We start from the raw sequence: 18,662 nt of genomic DNA on the forward strand, positions 1-18,662 counted from the left end.
ATCATCTATTCTTGGTGCAGTAAATTTCATTACAACAGCAATTAATATACGATCAGAAAGTACAACTTTAGATCAAACACCTTTATTTGTATGATCAGTAGCTATTACAGCATTACTTCTCCTTCTTTCACTTCCAGTTTTAGCAGGAGCTATTACTATATTATTAACAGATTGAAATTTAAATACATCATTCTTTGACCCTGCAGGAGGGGGTGACCCAATTCTATATCAACATCTATTTTGATTCTTTGGACACCCAGAAGTTTATATTTTAATTCTACCGGGGTTCGGAATTATTTCACATATTGTATGTCAAGAAAGAGGAAAAATTGAATCATTTGGAACATTAGGTATAATTTATGCTATACTATCAATTGGACTAATAGGATTTATTGTATGAGCACATCATATATTTACAGTAGGAATGGATGTTGACACACGAGCATATTTTACATCAGCAACAATAATTATTGCTGTACCTACAGGAATTAAGGTATTTAGATGATTAGCTACATTATATGGAACTAAATTCAAGTTCAATCCACCATTATTATGAGCTCTAGGATTTATTTTCCTATTTACAATTGGTGGATTAACAGGATTAGTATTAGCAAATTCATCACTTGATATTGTATTACATGATACATATTATGTAGTAGCCCACTTTCATTATGTATTATCTATAGGAGCAGTATTTGCAATTATAGGAGGTGTCATTCAATGATAGCCACTATTTACAGGATTAACTATAAATAATACATGATTAAAAATCCAATTTACAATTATATTCATTGGAGTAAACTTAACATTTTTTCCTCAACACTTCCTAGGATTAGCAGGAATACCTCGACGATACTCAGACTACCCAGACACATATACATTATGAAATGTAGTATCAAGAATTGGGTCTACAATTTCTATTGTAGGAATCTTTATATTCATTGTAATTATATGAGAAAGAATGGTTACAAACCGAGCAATTATATTTAGAGCTAACATAAGAAGATCAACAGAATGACTACAAAATAACCCTCCTGCAGAACATAGTTACTCAGAATTACCATTAATCTCTAGATTCTAATATGGCAGATAAGTGCAGTAGATTTAAGCTCTACAAATAAAGGTTTGACCTTTTATTAGAAAATATTTATTAATGGCAACATGATCAAATTTATCTCTTCAAGATGGAGCTTCACCATTAATGGAACAATTATCATTCTTTCATGAGGATACTATGGTCATATTATTATTAATTACAGTAATTGTAGGTTATGCCTTAAGTTATATATTATTTATTGCCTATACTAACCGTAATATACTTCATGGACATTTAATTGAAACAATCTGAACAGCTTTACCAGCAATTACATTAATTTTTATTGCCCTTCCATCATTACGACTATTATATTTACTTGATGATTCAGTAGATGCAATACTCACAATTAAAACCATTGGACGACAATGTTATTGAAGATATGAATATTCAGACTTCATAGACGTAGAATTTGACACTTATATAACACCAGAACAAGACCTAGAAAATGATGGATTTCGACTGCTAGATGTAGATAACCGAACAATCCTACCTATAAATACAGAAGTACGAGTATTAACAAGAGCATCAGATGTTCTACACTCATGAGCAGTTCCTGCATTAGGGGTTAAAATTGATGCAACGCCAGGTCGGTTAAATCAAGGAACATTCACAATAATTCGACCTGGATTATTCTTTGGACAATGCTCAGAAATCTGTGGAGCAAACCACAGATTTATACCAATTGTAATTGAAAGAACTTCAGTAAATTTATTTATTAAGTGATTATCTAAGATAATTTAAGGAGTTAGTTAAAATAAATAACATTAGAGTGTCAATCTAAAGTAACTAAAAAAATAGTACACCTTGAAATTCATCAGATGGCTGAAAGTAAGTAATGGTCTCTTAAACCAAATAATAGTAAATTAACGACTACTTCTGATGGTGAAATTATATCCAAATTAGTAATGTTATTCGACCAGGTACATTAGCAGTACGGTTAGCAGCAAATATAATTGCAGGACACTTATTATTAACCTTATTAGGAAACACAGGACCATCTATAGCAATAAACTTAAACTCATTACTAATTATTGGACAAATACTTCTATTAATTCTAGAATCAGCAGTAGCAATAATTCAAGCCTATGTTTTCTCAATTCTAAGAACTCTATATTCTAGAGATGTATATTAAACCTATGTTAACAACTCACTCAAACCACCCATTCCACTTAGTAGACTATAGACCTTGACCATTAACAGGAGCAATTGGAGCAATAGTCCTAGTATCAGGACTAGCAAAATGATTCCACCTATTTAATATTAACTTATTTATAATTGGATTTGGAATTACCCTACTAACCATAATTCAATGATGACGAGATGTAGTACAAGAAAGAACATATCAAGGATTACATACAGGATTTGTATCAATTGGATTACGATGAGGAATAATTTTATTTATTGCATCAGAGGTATTATTTTTCGTTTCTTTTTTTTGAGCATTTTTAGAAGAAGATTAGCACCAACAATTGAACTAGGAATACTATGACCTCCAATAGGAATTCAACCCTTTATCCCTATACAAATTCCATTACTTAATACAGCTATTCTTTTAGCATCAGGAGTAACAGTAACATGAGCACCTCATAGTTTAATGGAATCTAATCATACTCAAGCACTACAAGGATTATTCTTCACAGTGTTATTAGGACTATACTTTACAATACTCCAAGCATATGAATATTGAGAAGCACCTTTTACCATTGCAGATGCAGTTTATGGGTCAACATTCTTTGTTGCAACAGGATTCCATGGTTTACACGTAATTATTGGGACAATCTTTTTATCAACATGTCTACTTCGACACTCAATAAATCAATTCTCACCAAGACACCACTTTGGATTTGAAGCAGCAGCATGATACTGACACTTCGTAGACGTAGTATGATTATTCTTATATATCTCTATTTATTGATGAGGTAGATAACTGTTTTTCTAGTATAAATAGTACATTTGACTTCCAATCAGAAAGCTTGATATAAATCAAGAAAAACAATTCTAATTCTATCCACAAGAGTTTTCATTACATTTATTATTCCAATAATTGTTATAATCCTGGCAACAACACTATCAAAAAAATTAATTAATGATCGAGAAAAAAGATCACCATTTGAATGTGGGTTTGATCCAAAAAGATCAGCACGAATACCATTCTCACTACGATTCTTCCTAATCGCAGTAATCTTTTTAATTTTTGATGTAGAAATTGCACTAATTCTACCAATAGTAATTATTTTTAAAACATCAGACACTATAATCTGAACAGTATCAACAATATTTTTTATTCTAGTTCTACTAGGTGGACTATACCATGAATGAAATCAAGGAGCATTACAATGAGCAGAATAAAGGGTTGTAGTTAAACATAACATTTGGGTTGCATTCAAAAAGTATTGATAATATCAATCAACCTTAAATAGAATAAGAAGCGAAATATTGCAGTCAGTTTCGACCTGGAAGATTGGTATATACTACCCTTATTCTTATTAATTGAAGCCAAAAACAGACGTATTACTGTTAATAATAAAATTGAACTATAATAGTTCCAATTAAGGAAATGTAAAGCCAATATGAAAGCTGCTAACTTTTTATATTAGCGGTTAAACTCCGTTAACATTTCTAAAATTTATATAGTTTAAATAAAACATTACATTTTCACTGTAAACATAAAATATCTATATTTATAAATACCTAAAAGTAAAAATACTTCCTTAACATCTTCAGTGTCACGCTCTAATTATAAGCTATTTAAGTAAACGAAAAATAATATAACCAAAATAAATATTCAAAAAATAAAAGTTAAAAGATAAATCTTGAAATTAGAATCATATCAACCTTGAATATAACCAATTAAATAAATAAATAATCTATATAAACCTTGACCACCAAGTAATTCACCCCAACCATAATCAAATGACTTAGATGAATAATAACCTATTTTTAAAGGAATATATCTAATAAAATTAGTTGAAAGAAAAGGTATAAATCATATAGAACCAGCAAATCTGACAAAAGAAAGTATACTTGAAGAAAATAAATTATGAGAAAAATCAAAATTAGAAATAAGATAACCTAAATAAGCACCTGAAATAACAACTGTAATAGTTAAAAACTTTAAATAATAAGGTAAAGCAATCACATGAGGAATAGGAAAAATTAATCAAGATAAAAGACTACCACCAAAAACAGCAACAAACAATAGACCAATTATTCCAAATGAAATATAATAACCCTTATCATCAAAAGAAAATCTAGAATATAAATTATTATCACCAGATATTGAATAATAAAACAAACGAAAAGAATAAGAAGCAGTTAAACCAGTAGAAAAAAAATAAAGAAAAAAAATTAAACAATTAATTCATCATAAACAAACCATCTTAAGAATTAAATCCTTTGAATAAAATCCCGCTAAAAAAGTATTCCACACAAAGATAAACTAGAAACATTAAAACAAACTGAAGTTAAAGGTATGAAATTAACAATTGATCCTATAAAACGAATATCCTGAGAATCCTTCAAATTATGAATTATTGAACCTGCACATATAAATAATAATGCCTTAAATAAAGCATGAGCCAATAAATGAAAAAATGCAAGCTTTGGATAACCCATAGCCAAAATTCTTATTATTAAACCAAGTTGTCTTAAAGTAGAAAGAGCAATAATCTTCTTCAAATCAAATTCAAAATTAGCGCCCAATCCAGCCATAAATATAGTTATACAACCAATTAAAAGTAAAAATCAACCACAATTATAAGTATCTAATATTGGTCTAAAACGAATTAATAAATAAACACCAGCAGTAACAAGAGTAGAAGAATGAACTAAAGCAGAAACAGGAGTAGGAGCTGCTATAGCAGCAGGAAGTCATGAAGAGAAAGGAATCTGAGCTCTCTTAGTTATAGCTGCTAAAACAATTAATATAGTAATGAGCTTTATTTCAAAAGAATTAGAAATAAAATCATAATAATAAATATAATTTCAACCACCAAAATTTAACATTCATGCAATAGAAATTAAAATAGCAACATCACCAAAACGATTAGAAAGTGCAGTTAATATACCAGCACTATAAGATTTTACATTTTGATAATAAATAACTAAACAATAAGAAACTAAACCTAAACCATCTCAACCTAATAAAATTCTAATTAAATTAGGACTAATAATTAAAACACCTATAGAAAGAATAAATATTAAAACAATAATAATAAAACGATTTATATTCTTTTCACAAGATATATAATCCTCTCTATAATAAATAACCAAAGAAGAAATATATATAACAAAAGATATAAAAATAAGAGATATTCAATCCAAAATTAAAGTTATAACAACTATAGAACCATTTAAATTGAAAAGCTCTCACTCAACAAAAACTCTATAATCAATTATTAAATAATAAATACCTAAAATAAAAATTATAGTTCTCGAAAAAAACAAAGAAAAAAACTCAAAGAACAAATAGAAAATAAATTCACGGCCTAAGATGAAAAACTTCATATCATTGATTCCACAAAACAATATTTTCAATTAAAATACTTAAGCAAACTAAACAAAGAAATATTCACCCTTTAAACAGAGAATTTTTAAAGGCAATCAATGTAAAAGTAAAAGATGATATTCACGAAAATAACCAAGAGAACAAGTATAAACACCAGAATAATAATTTCCATGCTGAGAATAAGAATATATATACAAAGTATAAACAGCGCTAAAAAAAGATAAAAAAATCAAAGCAAAGAATCTAAAAGAAGATCAAGATATAATTCTATTTAATAATCTAATTTCACCTACCAAATTTAAAGAAGGAGGAGCAGCCATATTTGATGATCTTAAAAGAAATCATCATAAAGCCATTCTTGGCATCAAATTAATTATACCCTTGTTAATTAATAATCTTCGTCTACCTAAACGTTCATAAATAATATTAGATAAACAAAATAAACCAGAAGAACATAAATCATGACCAACCATTAGAGAAAGAGAACCTACACAACCTCATCAATTCATAGTCATCAATCCACCAATAACCATTCTTATATGAGCAACAGAAGAATATGCAATTAAAGACTTTAAATCAACCTGACGAAAACAAATAAATCTTACAATAACACCCCGAGATAAACCCAAAGATAATCAAAAATAATTAAACTTTAAACCCAAATAAGAAATAACCTTTATAACACAAAAAATACCATAACCACCTAACTTTAATAAAACACCAGCAAGAATCATTCTACCTGAAATAGGGGCCTCTACATGAGCCTTAGGAAGTCATAAATGAACCAAAAACATAGGTATCTTAACTAAAAAACCCAAAATTATAAATACATAAAACATAAAATAATAAGAACCAAAATCAACTAATAAAGGAAAATATAGAGTATTAGAAAAATCATAAACCTTAAATAAAACTAATAATAAAGGTAATCTAGCAACCAAAGTATAAAAAATTAAATAAACACCAGCCTGCAAACGCTCAGGTTGATAACCCCAACCCAAAATTAAAAGTAAAGTAGGAACTAATCTAGCCTCAAAAAAATATAAAAAGAAGACTTAATCTAGCAAATGAACAGTAAAGCATAATTATTAAAATCAAAACCATAAAAACAAAAAAATTAGAATGATATGAACTTAAATAAACTGAACCTCTAGCAGTGATTATTAAAGAACAAATCCAAAAACTAAGCAAAATTAAACTAAAAGAAAAATAATTAATACCAAAATAATATCTAATTATATTCAAATCAGCATGTGAATAAACACAAATTATAAACACAAAACTCGACAGAAACATTAAAGAATGAACCAACCATCAACAATTATTTAATAAACAAAGAGGGATCAAAAAAATAGTTATAAATAAATACTTTAACATTAAGATAAACCAAAAGAATTAAAAAAATCATTACCATGAGAACGAATTATTGAAACTAAAATAGAAAGACCTAAAGCACCCTCACAAACAGAAAAAACTAAAAAAAATAACAGGAAAAAAATAATCATAATCAAACTCAATAAGAAAAACAATAACTAATATAAATAAAGAAAGAACAATATATTCTAATCTCAAAAGAACCATTAATAAATGTTTACGTTTAGAAGAAAAAACATAAACACCAGCAAAATAAATCAATAAAGAAGTAAAAATAGAGAATATAAACATTAGTTTTAATAGTTTAAAAAAACGCCGGTCTTGTAAACCGGAAATAAGTCCAGCCCCCACTTTTAAAACTTCAGAGGTGGAAAAGCTTCCATCATCGATCCCCAAAACCGATATTTTAAATAAACTAACCCCTGAAATGATCAAAATAATAATTATATCATTATCAAATGTAATAAATATTAATTTTATTAAATTAAGACACCCAATATCAATAACGCTTTTTATTATCCTTCAAACCTTCCTAGTTGGATTAATAACAGGAACAATAATAGAAAGATATTGATTATCATATATTTTATTTTTAACATTTCTCGGTGGTATACTGGTATTATTTATTTACATTACAAGAATTGCATCAAATGAAATATTTCAGCCTAAATCAATTACTATAATTATTACATTAATAATGTGAGTATTTATCATATCAATATTAATCATTCTAGATATATCTATATTTATAGACTTTTTAAAAAACACCGAAATTATAAATATTGATAATTCAATCAATTATCAAGAAATAACAATATCTTTAGAAAAATTATATAACAGACCATCATTCATTATTACAATAATAATAATAATTTATTTATTTTTAGCACTACTAGCAGTTGTTAAAATCACTAATATTAATCAGGGACCTATTCGTAAAATAAGATAAATACTAATGAATAAACCCTTATGATTAAGACATCCTTTAATTAAAATTATTAATAACTCTTTAATTGACTTACCTGCCCCAACAAATATTTCATTTTGATGAAATTTTTGATCCCTATTAGGGTTATGTTTGGTAATTCAAATCGTAACTGGACTATTTTTAGCTATACATTATACATCAAATATTGAAATAGCATTCAATAGTGTAGTACACATCTGCCGAGACGTAAATAATGGTTGAATTATCCGAACCTTACATGCAAATGGAGCATCTATATTTTTTATTTGTATTTACTTACATGTAGGACGGGGAATTTACTACGGATCTTATATATATATACATACCTGAATAATTGGTACAGTGATTTTATTTTTAGTTATAGCAACTGCATTTATAGGATATGTCTTACCCTGAGGCCAAATATCTTTTTGAGGTGCAACAGTAATTACTAATTTATTATCAGCAATCCCATACTTAGGAACAGATTTAGTCCAATGAGTATGAGGAGGATTCGCTGTTGATAATGCAACATTAAATCGATTCTTCACATTCCATTTTGTATTACCATTTATTATTGCTGCTATAGCAGCAATTCATTTATTTTTTCTTCACCAAACAGGATCTAATAATCCTCTTGGACTAAATGGAGATATTGAAAAAATTCCATTCCATCCATACTTTACCTTTAAGGATTCTATTACATTTGTAATAATAACATCATTATTATTGATACTATGTTTAATCAATCCTTACCTGTTAGGAGATCCAGATAACTTTGTACCTGCCAACCCATTAGTAACACCAGTTCACATTCAACCAGAGTGATATTTCCTATTTGCATATGCAATTCTATGATCTATCCCTAATAAATTAGGAGGTGTTATTGCATTATTTTTATCAATTAGAATCTTAGTAAATTTACCATTTTATAATAAAACACCATTCTGAGGCATTCAATTTGACCCTATTAATCAAATTTTATTCTGAATTATAGTAGTTGTTGTATGCTTACTAACGTGAATTGGTAAACGACCTGTTGAAGAACCTTATATTATAACAGGTCAAATCTTAACAACTATCTACTTTACATATTTCTTAATTAATGTCCATGTCGCAAACGCATGAGATGAATAAATTAAGGAATGAAGTTAATTAGCTTAGGTAAAGTATATGTTTTGAAAACATAAAATTAGAAGTTTAACTCTTCTATTAACTTTTCTCAAAAAATTTCACTAAACAAATGAGATAAATAAAATCTTTAAACCAAAAAAGAAAATAAAAAATTCAAAGATAAAGGTAAAAAACTTTTTCAAGCTAAGTACATAAATTTATCATAACGAAACCATGGTAATGTTCCACGAACCCAAATAAAACCAAAAGATATAATTTGATTTAGAAGATCAAAGAGCAATTATAACAGTATAAACACCAAATCTAGTACAACATAAAAAAATGAAAATCCATAAGAAAAAGAACACATATAAGTTAAATAAGGAAAAATTACTCAAACGGCTAAAGAAATCATTAAATTAAAAACAGGGGGAAAATAATAAAGTAGGTAATTAGATATAATAGGAATTGGCTGCTCCTTACAAATTAACTTAATAGCATCTCTAAATGGCTGAGGAATTCCAACAAAATCTACCTTATTTAGACCCTTTCGAATCTGAATATAACCTAAAACCTTACGCTCTAATAAAGTTAAAAAGGCAACACTAATTAAAACACAAATAACCAATAAAAGAAAATTCAAAATAAATATAAATAAATCATAAAGTATCAATACTATTTGTAGAAAAAAATCTACATAAATGAATTCTAAATTCAACACATTAATCTGTCAAAATAGTAAATAAATTAATATTAATCAATATAAAAAGATATTTTAACCATATGGTCCTTTCGTACTAATATGGATTAATAATCATAGGATAGAAACCGACCTGGCTCACGCCGGTCTGAACTCAGATCATGTAAGAATTTTAAGGTCGAACAGACCTAATCATTGGGCTCCTGCACCCAAAATTTTTCTTAATCCAACATCGAGGTCGCAATCTGCTTTGTCGATATGAGCTCCCAAAAACAATTACGCTGTTATCCCTAAGGTAACTTAATCTTATGATCATAAATTATGGATCAAAATAACAAACATAAATAAATGATGTAATAATGAAGAGTTTATCTATTCTTCATGTCACCCCAACAAAACATCATCATTAAATATAGAAAGACAAACAAAAAACTATATAAAAGTAAAATTTCACGCTCTATAGGGTCTTCTTGTCCTAAAGAAGAATTTAAGCCTTTTGACTCAAAAGTTAAATTCAAAAATTTATTAAGAGACATTTGATTTCTCGTCAAGCCATTCATTCCAGCCACTAATTAAGAGACTAATGATTATGCTGCCTTTGCACGGTCAAAATACCGCGGCTCTTTAAAAATACGCTCAGTGAGCAGGCCAGACCTCAAAGTATAAACAAGAGGACATGTTTTTGATAAACAGGCGGAAATCAATTTTGCCTAGTTCCTCATAATAAGTTCACAAGGTAAAAATTTCATACAAATAAATATACTAATTCTATCATTATTACAAAAATTTTAAAATTAAATTAATAATCTTAATAAAAAACATAAAATATTTATAAAATCAAAATAATAATAATGAACTAAAACGTAATCTTAAAGATAGCTGGTTTAAAGCTTACTATTATATTTCTATAAAATAAATTATAGGTTATTAACTTCAATGCTTATCCCTTAAAGAATAAATAAGTTAATTTTTTTACTTAAAAAGTTAAATAATTAAATTTTTTCTTAAGAAACTAGATATCTTGGGAAACGATTAACATCTCATTTCTATAAATAATTTAATAATAATTATGATACATTAACTATAAATTATTTATAAATCAACCCAAATCGAGACAAGTAAAATAAATACTAAAATTTTGATAAACCCTGATACAAAAGGTACAATAAATAAAATCTACTTAAAAAAATTTAAAATAATATTTCATAAAACACTTACATTACCAATACACTATAATTAAAAAAATCAATTCTATAAAATATACTAAGACAAAAATACAATAAAATTATATATATTAAATAATTAAATTAACAAAAAATAAATATAATAAAATAAATAATCAAGATATCCTGATTTGCACAGAAAAATTTTCAGTGTAAATGAAACACTTTACTAATAAGTTATATCTTGAAACTCTTCCTAGATACACTTTCCAGTACATCTACTATGTTACGACTTATCTCATCTAAATTGAAGCTACTTTAAAATAGAATAGAATAATCAATAATGAGAGCACGGGCGATGTGTACACATCTCAGAGCCAATATCAGTTAAATTAAATAAATTAAATTACTATCAAATCCACCTTCATTAACAGTATTTCACTATCAAATCCGTTATAAACAAAAATCTATTGTAACACACCTCCAATTAACTATAAGCTGCACCTTGACCTGAAATATTTTATAATTATAAATCTTGAGAATTATAACTCTAAAAAGATTCTCTGATAACGGAGATATACAAACAAATAAATTAAGTAGAGTAAATCGTGTATTATCAATCATGGGGTAGGTTCCCCTGAATGGAATGAGATACCGCCAAATTCTTTGGGTTTAAAGACCTTAACTAATAGTACCCTGGTAACTATAATTAACATTTAAAATAATAGGGTATCTAATCCTAGTTTATTATTTAAATTTCACAGATTCATAAAAAGGGCCACAAATAAATTTTAACATTTCACCTTACAAATTTATATTTCAACCCTAATAGTATAAACAACTGTTTTAACCAATAATATTCACTTGTATCAATCGTATAACCGCGGCTGCTGGCGCGAATTATGCCGATACTAAATCAATTGCTAAATCCAAAATCACTTGATAATTAAATCAAATTACTGCAAAAAGAACATTTAGTCTAACAAAACTTACATATAATACAAAGAAAAAGTGAATAAGTAAGCAAGAATAAAACTTCTAAAAATAAAAAATAAGAAATTTTTAAATTTTTTTTTAAATCAGGAAAAACAAAAGATTCAAATATTTAGAGAAAAAAAAAGAAAAAACCACAACCATTAACAAAAAAAAGAAATGCTCCCCTGTATGACCACAACAACTTCTCTATTATATATAATTAAAGATTAATATGGAACATGTATAGCAATCTTTCTTTTCACTAATAAATAAAGAAAGATTAAATAATATAATAAATATATTTTATACAATTATGTAATTTAATATAATATGTTATTAATATGAATTCTTTTTTTTAAATTAAGTTAACTTATATATATATTAGTTAAATAATCTAATTGTTGATAATTTATGTTAATAATAATATTATAATTAATATAATTATTTATATTATTATAATATTTTATATTTAAAATTAATAATTTTATTTATTATATCCAATTATAATAATATTAAATATTAAATAACATATTATTATATATATTATATTATAATAACCTATTTTAAGCTAGAAACATAAGTAGTTATAATCCTAGGTAAATGAATGTATTATAATAATCAATTAATAATAATAAGATGAACTTATAATCTTTTAATTTTAATTAAATGTAATATATTAAAATAAATTATTTATTATATATATATATAAAAAAAATAAAAGGAGCAGGATAAATTAATTCTAATTAAACAAAATGATACATAAAATAACTTCAAAAAAAAACTTTCGATTTATATATTAAATAAATGAAGTGCCTGATTAAAGGGTTACCTTGATTTATCAAATTACTGCAAAAAGAACATTTAGTCTAACAAAACTTACATATAACACAAAGAAAAAGTGAATAAACAAGCAAGAATAAAACTTTTAACAATAAAAAATAAGAAATTTTTAAATTTATTAAATCAGGAAAAAATATAAGATTCAAATATATAAAGAAAAAAAAGAAAAAACCACAAACATTAACAAAAAAAAAAAAGATCGCTCGCCTGTATGACCACAACAACGTCTCTATTATATATAATGAAAGATTAATTGGAACATGTATAGCAATAAATGTATTATATTCTTTCTTATTTAATCTTTCTTTTCACTAATAAATAAAGAAAGATAAAATAATATAATAAATATATTTTATACAATTATGTAATTTAGTATAATATGTTATTAATATGAATTCTTTTTTTTATATTAGGTTAACTTATATATATAATAGTTAAATAATCTAATTATAGATAATTTATGTTAATTATATCATTATAATTAACATAATAATTTATATTATTATTATATTTTATATTTAAAATTAATAATTTTTTTTATTATATCCAATTATAATAATATTAAATATTAAATTACATATTATTATATATATTAAATTATAATAACCTATTTTAAGCTAAAAACATAAGTAGCTATAATCCTAGGTAAATGAATGTATTATAATAATCAATTAATAATAATAAGATGAACTTATAATCTTTTAATTTTAATTAAATGTATTATATTAAAATAAATTATTTATTATATATATATAAAAAAAATAAAAGGAGCAGGATAAATTAATTCTAATTAAACAAAATATACATAAAAGAATTTCAAAAAAAAACTTTCGATTTATATATTAAATAAATGAAGTGCCTGATTAAAGGGTTACCTTGATAGGGTAAATAAAGTAAATAAAATTACCTTCATTAAAATTACATAAGATAGAATTAAACTACCTCCTTTAGTATCAAAAACTAACGTGCATCATACTCCTTAATGTAAAAAGGTGGGCTAAACAAGCTAATGAGTTCATACCCCATTTATAGAGGTATCAATCCTCTCCTTTTTAATGACCAACAACTCTACAAAACTTCTCTTCCTATCAACATTAATGATAGGAACGATCCTGTCCATTTCATCAAATTCCTGATTTGTGGTTTGAATAGGACTTGAGATCAACTTACTTTCATTTATTCTGCTCCTAACAAGAAATAAAAATATCATAATAAACGAATCATCAATTAAATATTTTATTGTCCAAGCAATAGCATCGACAATATTATTATTTTCAATTTTAATGATTCAAATAAAATATCCCATGGGATGGGAAACAGAATTTATCCCATCAATAATAATTAGATCTAGACTATTATTAAAGATTGGAGCTGCACCTTTCCATTTCTGGTTTCCATAAGTTATAGGAGCATCAAGATGAAATAATTGTTTAACATTAATAACATGACAAAATATCGCCCCAATAATGGTCTTATCCTATTGTATTCAATTAAGAACTTTTATTTGAACAATTATTATCTTAAGAATTATTATTGGGGCAATAGGAGGTTTAAATCAAACATCCTTACGACAACTTTTAGCATTTCATCAATCTGACATCTAGGTCGAATAATTAGATCATTAACAGTCAGAGAAAACATCTGAGAACTATACTTCATTATTTACTCACTATTAAGATTAATTATAGTTTTATTATTTAAGCAAATAAATTTATTTTTCATAAATCAAATTTATTCAGCCAGAAATATAAAAACCGAAATTAAATTCATAATATTCTTATCTTTATTATCTTTAGGTAGACTACCACCATTCCTTGGATTCTTACCAAAATGAATTGTAATACAATCGTTAATAGAAAACAATATAACAACTATTATAACTATTATAGTTGTATTAACTACAATTACACTCTACTACTATATACGTATTAGATTCTCAGCTCTAATTATATCATACACAGAAAATTCGTGATCTATAAAGATAAAGTCCCAAAAATCAAGAGTCATTCTTCCTATAACAGTAATAATTTCAACAATAGGATTGATTTCAACATCAACCTTAATTTCATTATACTAAGGACTTAAGTTAATCAAACTAATAACCTTAAAAGTTATAATTAAAAGAATAGTCTTTTAGGCCTTAGTAAAATTTTACACCTCTAGAATTGCAGTCTAGAATCATAATTGAATATAAGACCTAAATATGATAAGAGAGAAAACATCTCATAAGTAGATTTACAGTCTACCACCTAAAATTCAGCCATCTTACCGCAAAAATGATTATTCTCAACAAACCATAAGGACATTGGTACTTTATATTTTCTATTTGGAGCATGAGCAGGAATAGTAGGAACATCAATAAGAATACTTATTCGTGCTGAACTTGGTCAACCCGGATCTCTAATTGGGGATGACCAGATTTATAATGTTATTATTACAGCTCACGCATTTGTAATAATTTTCTTTATAGTAATGCCCATTATAATTGGTGGATTTGGTAATTGACTTGTTCCACTAATAATTGGTGCACCAGATATAGCATTTCCACGAATAAATAATATAAGTTTTTGATTACTACCACCTTCACTAACCCTTCTTCTTACATCTTCTATAGTAGATAATGGTGCTGGTACAGGATGAACAGTTTACCCTCCTCTAGCAGGAGCTATTGCACACGGGGGTGCATCTGTAGATCTAGCTATTTTTTCACTACACTTAGCAGGTGTATCATCTATTCTTGGTGCAGTAAATTTCATTACAACAGCAATTAATATACGATCAGAAAGTATAACTTTAGATCAAACACCTTTATTTGTATGATCAGTAGCTATTACAGCATTACTTCTCCTTCTTTCACTTCCAGTTTTAGCAGGAGCTATTACTATATTATTAACAGATCGAAATTTAAATACATCAGTCTTTGACCCTGCAGGAGGGGGTGACCCAATTCTATATCAACATCTATTTTGATTCTTTGGACACCCAGAAGTTTATATTTTAATTCTACCGGGGTTCGGAATTATTTCACATATTGTATGTCAAGAAAGAGGAAAAATTGAATCATTTGGAACATTAGGTATAATTTATGCTATACTATCAATTGGACTAATAGGATTTATTGTATGAGCACATCATATATTTACAGTAGGAAGGGATGTTGACACACGAGCATATTTTACATCAGCAACAATAATTATTGCTGTACCTACAGGAATTAAGGTATTTAGATGATTAGCTACATTATATGGAACTAAATTCAAGTTCAATCCACCATTATTATGAGCTCTAGGATTTATTTTCCTATTTACAATTGGTGGATTAACAGGATTAGTATTAGCAAATTCATCACTTGATATTGTATTACATGATACATATTATGTAGTAGCCCACTTTCATTATGTATTATCTATAGGAGCAGTATTTGCAATTATAGGAGGTGTCATTCAATGATATCCACTATTTACAGGATTAACTATAAATAATACATGATTAAAAATCCAATTTACAATTATATTCATTGGAGTAAACTTAACATTCTTTCCTCAACACTTCCTAGGATTAGCAGGAATACCTCGACGATACTCAGACTACCCAGACACATATACATCATGAAACGTAGTATCAAGAATTGGGTCTACAATTTCTATTGTAGGAATCTTTATATTCATTGTAATTATATGAGAAAGAATGGTTACAAACCGAGCAATTATATTTAGAGCTAACATAAGAAGATCAACAGAATGACTACAAAATAACCCTCCTGCAGAACATAGTTACTCAGAATTACCATTAATCTCTAGATTCTAATATGGCAGATTAGTGCAGTAGATTTAAGCTCTACAAATAAAGGTTTGACCTTTTATTAGAAAATATTTATTAATGGCAACATGATCAAATTTATCTCTTCAAGATGGAGCTTCACCATTAATGGAACAATTATCATTCTTTCATGATCATACTATGGTCATATTATTATTAATTACAGTAATTGTAGGTTATGCCTTAAGTTATATAATATTTATTGCCTATACTAACCGTAATATACTTCATGGACATTTAATTGAAACAATCTGAACAGCTTTACCAGCAATTACATTAATTTTTATTGCCCTTCCATCATTACGACTATTATATTTACTTGATGATTCAGTAGATGCAATAATCACAATTAAAACCATTGGACGACAATGATATTGAAGATATGAATATTCAGACTTCATAGACGTAGAATTTGACACTTATATAACACCAGAACAAGACCTAGAAAATGATGGATTTCGACTGCTAGATGTAGATAACCGAACAATCCTACCAATAAATACAGAAGTACGAGTATTAACAAGAGCATCAGATGTTCTACACTCATGAGCAGTTCCTGCATTAGGGGTTAAAATTGATGCAATGCAGGTCGGTTAAATCAAGGAACATTCACAATAAATCGACCTGGATTATTCTTTGGACAATGCTCAGAAATCTGTGGAGCAAACCACAGATTTATACCAATTGTAATTGAAAGAACTTCAGTAAATTTATTTATTAAGTGATTATCTAAGATAATTTAAGGAGTTAGTTAAAATAAATAACATTAGAGTGTCAATCTAAAGTAACTAAAAAATTAGTACACCTTGAAATTCATCACATGACCGAAAGTAAGTAATGGTCTCTTAAACCAAATAATAGTAAATTAACGACTACTTCTGATGGGGAAATTATATCCAAATTCCTCAAATATCCCCTCTTATATGATTCTCACTATTCATTATATTTTCAGCTACATTAATCTTGTTTAATCAAATAAACTTCTTCTCATTTAAACCTAACCTTATTAAAAGAGCAGAAAAAGGAACAATTGAAATAAAAAACTTAAATTGAAAATGATAACAAATCTATTCTCAACATTTGATCCTATCAACTAACATCTTTAATTTATCATTAAATTGAACTAGAACATTTCTAGGACTATTATTAATCCCATCACTATTTTGACTTACACCATCACGAATTAACATTATCTGAAATAAACTAAATTTAACCTTACATAATGAATTTAAAACACTACTTGGACCAAAATCATTTAATGGAACAACATTCATTTTCATCTCAATTCTTATTATAATATTATTTAACAATTTCATAGGATTATTCCCTTATATTTTTACTAGAACAAGACATTTAGCATTAACATTTGCAATTGCCCTACCTATATGACTAAGATTTATATTATTTGGATGAATTAACCATACTAATCATATATTTACACACCTTGTACCACAAGGTACACCGCCCGCATTAATATCATTTATAGTACTAATTGAACCAATTAGTAATGTTATTCGACCAGGTACATTAGCAGTACGGTTAGCAGCAAATACAATTGCAGGACACTTATTATTAACATTATTAGGAAACACAGGACCATCTATAGCAATAAACTTAATCTCATTACTAATTATTGGACAAATACTACTATTAATTCTAGAATCAGCAGTAGCAATAATTCAAGCCTATGTTTTCTCAATTCTAAGAACTCTATATTCTAGAGAAGTATATTAAACCTATGTTAACAACTCACTCAAACCACCCATTCCACTTAGTAGACTATAGACCTTGACCATTAACAGGAGCAATTGGAGCAATAGTCCTAGTATCAGGACTAGCAAAATGATTCCACCTATTTAATATTAACTTATTTATAATTGTATTTGGAACTACCCTACTAACCATAATTCAATGATGACGAGATGTAGTACGAGAAGGAACATATCAAGGATTACATACAGGATTTGTATCAATTGGATTACGATGAGGAATAATTTTATTTATTGCATCAGAGGTATTATTTTTCGTTTCTTTTTTTGAGCATTCTTTAGAAGAAGATTAGCACCAACAATTGAACTAGGAATACTATGACCTCCAATAGGAATTCAACCCTTTAACCCTATACAAAT

The 18,662-nt window shown here is 26.9% G+C and overlaps 2 long non-coding RNA genes across 2 annotated transcripts in view; both read left to right on the forward strand.

Moving 5' to 3' along the window:
* Window positions 1–18,272, forward strand: part of LOC126293173 (uncharacterized) — a 61,373-nt gene extending 43,101 nt beyond the window's left edge. Inside the window, exon 2 of the long non-coding RNA XR_007552248.1 lies at window positions 18,056–18,272. This is a non-coding gene — a long non-coding RNA (uncharacterized LOC126293173). The remainder of the gene's footprint in view (window positions 1–18,055) is intronic.
* LOC126293172 (uncharacterized) lies at window positions 1,109–17,276 on the forward strand. The gene is made up of 2 exons (XR_007552247.1): window positions 1,109–1,682; window positions 17,122–17,276. It is a non-coding gene; the product is annotated as an uncharacterized LOC126293172 (long non-coding RNA).
* Window positions 18,273–18,662: the final 390 nt, after the last annotated feature.

Source organism: Schistocerca gregaria, chromosome 10, assembly GCF_023897955.1.
Source record: "Schistocerca gregaria isolate iqSchGreg1 chromosome 10, iqSchGreg1.2, whole genome shotgun sequence".
Taxonomy (NCBI): domain Eukaryota; kingdom Metazoa; phylum Arthropoda; class Insecta; order Orthoptera; family Acrididae; genus Schistocerca; species Schistocerca gregaria.